The sequence below is a fragment of the Anser cygnoides genome, chromosome 5 (genome assembly GCF_040182565.1).
Source record: "Anser cygnoides isolate HZ-2024a breed goose chromosome 5, Taihu_goose_T2T_genome, whole genome shotgun sequence".
Lineage (NCBI taxonomy): Eukaryota > Metazoa > Chordata > Aves > Anseriformes > Anatidae > Anser > Anser cygnoides.
Window position 1 is genome coordinate 24,548,785 of NC_089877.1, and position 7,038 is coordinate 24,555,822.

The window sequence follows — 7,038 nt, forward strand, 5'->3', positions numbered from 1 at the left end:
CTGGGATTTCATTTCTGTTGTATCAAATGATGCATGTAGATTTAATAATTTTTTCTAATGGATCTTGGTTGAGTAGAAATAAATTGCTTAATATAATAGTGTTAAAAAGCAGTGCTCTGTTTGGCTAAGGGAACAATCTTCTTGTATCATCCCACCAATCCAAGAATAACCTCATAAGAAAGAATGTCATGGCTGATCAAAGAATCACTATTATCAGTAAGTAAAATGAAATTTCTGTGTGAATAAAAAACTGTTTTAGATTTCATTGTTATCAGATTTTAATTTGAACAGCTCTTATCACACATGGCTCCAATACTGAAATTTCATTCGTACACCAGCACCTCATAGATTCTGACAGACTTGCAGACACTTCACGTGTGTAGTTGCCCTATGCCTGAAAGATTCCAGACCACACAAGAAGTCATTAAATTCATTAGTCATTAAAACTATGTTAAACTCAAAATGTCATCTCTAAAGCTTTTTGAATTTAAGGTTCTTAGTTCGATTCTGTTTCATTCTATGACTAATTAAAACTACTTTATATATATATAAATATAAATTCATTGCAGAGAGCTAAAAGGAAAATATTTACAGGCATACCAGTTTTGCTAGGAGTTAGTGAATTTTCTTCGTAGCAGCTGCTATGGTGCTATGTTTTGGATTTGTGACCCAAACAGTGTTGGTAATGCAGAATTATGTAAAATTATTCAGAAAACCCTTGTCATATAACAGAAACATTTGTAGATACAGTGTTTATCTCCCCAAGTGACCATTATATGAGCCCTGCTTTCCTGGAAATGGCCAAACATCTGCCTCATCATTGAAAAGGGTGAAAGAAATCCTTAGTTTATTTTGCTTGTGTGCACAGCTTTTGCTTTACCTAATAAGCTGTCTTTATCTCAAACCATGGATAAAGGAGCACAGACCAGGATGAAATTTCTTTTTAGCATTGACAATTACTTATCAAAAAAGCAAGTCCTAGATTCCTACACGGAAAAGAACCTAAAAATTACATTTTGATAGTGAAATGGCAGGGATGAGTTGGAAATGGGAAAATCATGTCAAATGAGAGTAGAAAATCACAAAAGAAAAATCACTAAATTCCAGCATAAGCCTTTTTGTCAGATTGACCTTTCCCTTAGAATTAGGTTTATCACTGCTGCTAGAGATAAAACAACTCTCAAAGCCCCTAGTGAGCTAACAGAACAATCTTTTAATGCATTCTCCCAGAATGCCGTGGTTACTTCCTTTGTTTTTGTTTGTTTCTTTTTAAAATTTGTTTTTGTTTTTATTATTTTTTATTGTTTCTTTGTTACTGTTTTTTGTTTGGTTTGTTTCCTTTTGTCATTGTTTTCCTATAGGCAATCACTATTTCCCTCATGAGGACTTGACCTGAAGCTTCCCAGAGAATTTTATACTTTTTGACAAATGAGAAATCAAAGATTTCTAATTTGTTTTTCTTACAGATATGAAAGGCAACTTTTCTGGATCAATGAAGTTGCTCTCTGCCTTCTACACAATGTCAGAACTTGGTGGAATGAAATGGGTGGGAGCAAAGGATCTTTGCCTTCATAACTGATATCAAGAGCAAGGAGATATGTTTGTAGATATGAAACCAAGAGAATGATTCAGCCTGAAGAACAGTGGAGAAATAAGAGAGGGAATACTCTAGATGACTTCTCAGCTCTTTTTTTTTTCTGTTTTATATGAATATTGTCATTACCTCTCTACTCCATTTTTTCATAACAAATCTCTTTCTTCGTACTCTTCTCCAATCTCTTCACTGCATCTGCAAACCTTCACATCACCATCCAACCTCTGCACCTAATCCAGTCACCTTGTAACAAAGTAGTCTGTGCTTCACTGATTGCCCCACATTTCTTCCAAGCCAGTAGGTCCAGTCACCAGCTTTTGAAGCCCTTAAAGACAGCCTGGGAAAGACTTGATGGAAGAAGTGTAGGATTTCCACAAAGCATTTCTCAGTTCTGAGGAAAGCCCTTAAAAATAATTCATGGACGCAAAAAACATAAGCCACAGATAAAAATAAATACTCGCCATACACAGAACTACAAATGTATTAAAAATAACTGGCAGTAACAGTAACATACAAATATCTTAGGTAATTAATTTCATCATCAAGCAGTATTCAAAGTGCATAATAATAACAATAACAATAAAAATAATAAATAATTGAATGTTCAGTTAGAGTATCTGCACATATATTTCCCTTATACTTTTTCATATAAGAAGGGAAAGTTCGTTCATTCTTTTCTTTTTCTTTTTCTTTTTCTTTCTTTCTTTCTTTCTTTCTTTCTTTCTTTCTTTCTTTCTTTCTTTCGTTCTTTCTCTTTCTTTCTTTCTTTCTTTTTTTCTTTTTTTTTCTTTCTTTTTTCTTTCTTTCTCTCTCTCTCTTTCTCTCTTTCTTTCTCTCTTTCTCTTTCTTTTGTTTTCTTTCTTCTTCCTTCCTTTCTTTCTAGAGAATTCTGAAACTAGGAAGGTTTTATGACTGCACCTGAGCTTTGCACAGTACAATAATACCATAAATCAATTCCTGTGTTCTCTCCATCATAGGTAGGCAGGGGGGTTCATTGCATTTACAACTTGATGCAGTGATTGTTATAGAAAAGGAAAAAATGAAAGAAGAAAAATATTACACTGGTGACTAGAACAAGTCCAACAATATATATTTTATCATTTATTTAATGTATTTTGCAATACCTTTCAAAATAAAATCTGATATGTATCTTTGTAATTTTTCACAAAGATTTGTAATGTTTCAGAACTGTTGGAGAGCTAACAATTGTTCAGTTTCTGGAGAAGCTGTGGAACAATCTCAACCAGCAAAATAATTCCAGACAAATAAGACTGACACCTGGGAGTGAAAAAAGTAAGCAAATATGATAGCGACAGAATTCACTGCAGGAAGCAACAGTAACAGTGATTCTGGCTCAAGCCAGAGGTGTTTTACTGTAATTGCTGCTAGATGATCTAACATATACTCTTTTTCTTTACCCAGCCTTGGGTAAAGCCTGGCTACCAGCTGACTGGCTTTAACACCTGAATGCCGAAAAGGTGGAATTTTAGAAGTGACATTGCTGATCTATTTGCAGAACACATTACCTGCCACTCGCAACATTGCTTGGGAGGGGGATCCATTAGGAAAAGAAGCTTCAAAGCAGACATAAGGAGCTTTTCTTTCTGCTCACTGGCCTTTTTTCATCTTCTCTTCTTATGTTTCAGCAGGTATTTTTCCCACTTCTAGGCTTTATGCTGCAGCAGTGGTGCTGAATGCTGATGAGGCTCTGCTTAATGCAACTTCAGGCAATGCAGTATTCTTGATAGCAGCCTAAGCTTTCAATAGCAGAGAGCGTTCACCATTGCTTTTAAAGAATCTCCAGTTAGTGAATATCTAGACATAAAAGATAATGGAAATAAGATAAATAAAATAAAAAGAAAATGTTTAATAAACACTTAAAAAGAGACCTTATGACAGTAACCAGGTAAAAATGCTAACAGTGTGATCACATACATGAGGCATATGTGCAGCCTGAAAACTATATGTAAGGTCAATGTTTATCTTCTTTCACTTCAATGGTAAAATTTGTTTGGATATTTCCAATCCTACCTTTCTTGTCTCTAAGCAATTAATGCTTCATCTACCCTGTGTTTAGCTGTAACGTACTGTAACTCTATATATTTTATATTAAGTAATTCAAACTGAAATACTCACTTATCTGGCAATCCCAAACCGAATTGTGTTGTCCAGTGCTGTTTAGCTTTAAAAACAATTACAGCACCATACAGACCTTGACAAGCACAAGTGATATTTAAATTATAGATGGGTAGAGCCTGTTAAAGTGAAAATCAAGCCTACTTGAAAAGTCATTTATTAAATATAGATCACATTGGCAGGAATGCCATTTTGGAAGTTCTTCCTTTCTTTCTATAAATATAGATTATTGCAGACAGTACACTTTCAAAATACAAAATTGATTCTTTACACTATATGGAACCAAAATGCAAATCACTTCTGAAATCTTCCAAATTGAAATGCTCCAAAGTCTCCAAAGATTTTCACTTTGGAATGCAAATACAGATCTGAATTTTGAAGCTCAAATCCAGTTTTCTTGAGAAGGAAATATTTCTGTAAGTAGAGAGATTTTCAGGGAGAACGGTAATCAATCTAATAATGAAAAAAGTTTACCCTGTACAAGATAAAATGAACACAGGTCAGAAGGTGACATATACTTTATTATGCACATTGCTTTCTGAACTATATTAAAAAAAATAATGAAAAAATAAAAGTAGGGCTGTTCGAATAGTATTTCCAACTAAACTTGAACTATAAACTTCCATCTAGATTAAGATCCAGACTTCGCCAAACTCAAAATGGAAAAAATTCATCTTCAATGTTTGTATAGGTACAGTTTTCAAGCAGAATCAGAATTTCAGCTTTTTCCCCTCCAGTAGTCTCCATGTAATTGTAAACCTACATGAAGACCCCCCAGATGATGCCATTACAGCACATGAATCTTTTGATTAAATAAATCAAAGTCATATACTTCTTGCAAAAGCTGCAATCAACTTACATTCCCATCTGTTTTAGTATAACAAAATGCAGACGAGGAATAACGTTGTGTTCAGACACACTTGTTCTCTCTGACAATCAGAATGGTGTTGGGATTCAAACAAATTGTTAAAACTAATCTGGGATTACAAAACTAATTTCAATTGGATTAAAAGAAGACTTAGAAATTAGATCTCAAGGGAAATTTATTTCTGCATCCCTGATTGTGTGAAGACGTACATATGCTCATCTTTACTTGTGCAAATAAACCAGCTGCAGTCAAACGAATAACTCACAAAGATGGTCTTTTAAACACATGCACCACAGTTGTCAGCACAGAGACCTCTGTAAAATATTGCCAAACAATTCACTTGTTACACAGTTATTACTGCAGGGAAAATGACATTCTATTCAATTGCATAGATTATTTATGAAAAATGAGATGATAGCTAGCTGAGCATTCTGCCTGAATCCATTCCATGGGATAAATCTCACCTGACTTGTTAATGTGGTGACAGCTATGAATCTCATTATCTTAAGCTCTGTCTGCTGGACACAAGTTTTACCGCAATGACTGCCATGAGAAATATTAAAAAAAAAAAAAAAAAAAAAGTACTAAAACCAGAAACACCTACCTTGAGGCGAGCTTACAGCAGTCTGATCTGTTCTTGACATTGTTCTCAATAGCTACTGTGGGTTTAGAGCACCTCTTTGTGGCATTTTAGTGAGACATTACATACCAAAAGAAAACATCACAGAAAAAAATGTTTCTTATATAGCTGCAGATATAAACCTAAAGGGAAAATAAAAGAAAAAAAAATAAAGAAAAAAAAAAGTAGGTTCACCACTAAAAAAAATAGAAAATGTTAGTATAATTTTTATATGAGTTATGGAAGAGTAGAAAAAATAAATATGCAGAAAAAAGAGAGAGGTCATCCATCAAACCTCTGTTTTTTGTAGTTTCTGTAGGCACTCTGTAGAGTGTATCATAATACATGAAAATCAACGTACAACATGTATTTTAAAATCTATTGGAAGAATAGAATAACTACATTCTCATGTTAGAAATAATAATAAAGGATATTGTTGCTTTAAGAATAGTATTCTACATGCACTTCAAAAGTTATGGGGAATTGTTATACCTGATATGTTCAGGGTAAAAGTTTGTCTAAATATTCTTGCATTAAAAAAAAAAAAATCTATAATAATAATAACAACAACAACAACAAAACTACATAAATATTGTGAAATAAAAGTTACATTTAGTGAATTTCATTACTACCTACTCAGTTCTTCACTGGCTAAATTATTTGTATTCTTTTTGTTCACAGAGAAAGGCAAAGGCTGGGAAGAAGGAGTACACACCTTGCTTTCCCAACAGGGTCACAAATTGCTCAGGTTTTCTAAGCAGTCTCTGTACATCAGCTTCAAGGCAGCACAATTCTAGGATTTAGAGGCAAGATATTAAGGCAGTGACGTCTGTTTGGACAATATCTCAAGGAGTTATACTAAGTTATGCTGTACAAAAGCAGCATTTATTTAGGAATAAGTGACACATGAAAAGTGTTCTGTTACAGAAATTAGAATGGGAATAGGATGGAGCTCAAGTGACGTTTTATAACTGGTGTTTAATTTTTTGTTTGTTTTTGGGGGGAGGGAATTTCCTAAACTGAACTGCTTTCAAATGTTTCCTTTAACATAAATAATACATTATCTTAATAAAGTATAAATCTATGGTAAAGTATTAGTGTTTTAACGTGGAGACCTAACATATTCAGTTAATAGAAGGGAAAAGGTTAGAGGTTAATAACAGTGGATAAGCCATTGCACCTATAGCCAAACTATAGTATCAGTGTGAAATGTCTCCCTACTACTGCAGAGAATTGTCACTGGCAATTTATCTGGCAAGACAAAATATGGAAAGGATAAATCTGTTTAAAGTTAAGGGCCTATTAAGTATCTGTTTTGCCTTAAATATTCTAACATAAAGCACATTAAAAAAACATTTTTGGATGTAAGAACTTTTTGTCCTTGCCCTGGTAGTACCCAGGGGGAACTTTCTACTTCATATATGATAGAGAATAAATCAGTTCTCAGAAGCAGGACTTTTATGTGTCATGGAACATTCCCAATGGAAATTCATGTACATTTTAATATAAATGAGCATTTATCATTTTTAAAGCTTAAACCCCACCATAATTGTCCCCTAACCAGCATTTATGTATAATGCCTTTGTTATTTTGTCAAGCCAATCTTAAAACTTTTTTCCTATTATTGCAGAGGCCACTCTTGCAAGGATTATAACATATGACAAATATGGAAAGATAAGAGATTTTGGTATTTATTCTAAAGCTTAAGGCAGCTTTCCTGATCTTTGAAGCATAAGCCTCTTTTTGAATTGTATCCAAATAGCCAGACATCTTGTGTGAAAAAATGTCTTACTATGCAAAGGTCTCTGAGATGACCATGGA

At 33.7% G+C, this 7,038-nt stretch overlaps 1 long non-coding RNA gene across 1 annotated transcript; it reads right to left on the reverse strand.

Annotated features, from left to right (window-relative positions):
- Positions 1–1,309: 1,309 nt before the first annotated feature.
- LOC125182168 (uncharacterized) lies at positions 1,310–6,210 on the reverse strand. Its single transcript, XR_010831931.1, has 3 exons — positions 5,933–6,210; positions 5,203–5,360; positions 1,310–3,409 (listed from the first exon to the last, which is right to left on the reverse strand). It is a non-coding gene; the product is annotated as an uncharacterized lncRNA (long non-coding RNA).
- Positions 6,211–7,038: the final 828 nt, after the last annotated feature.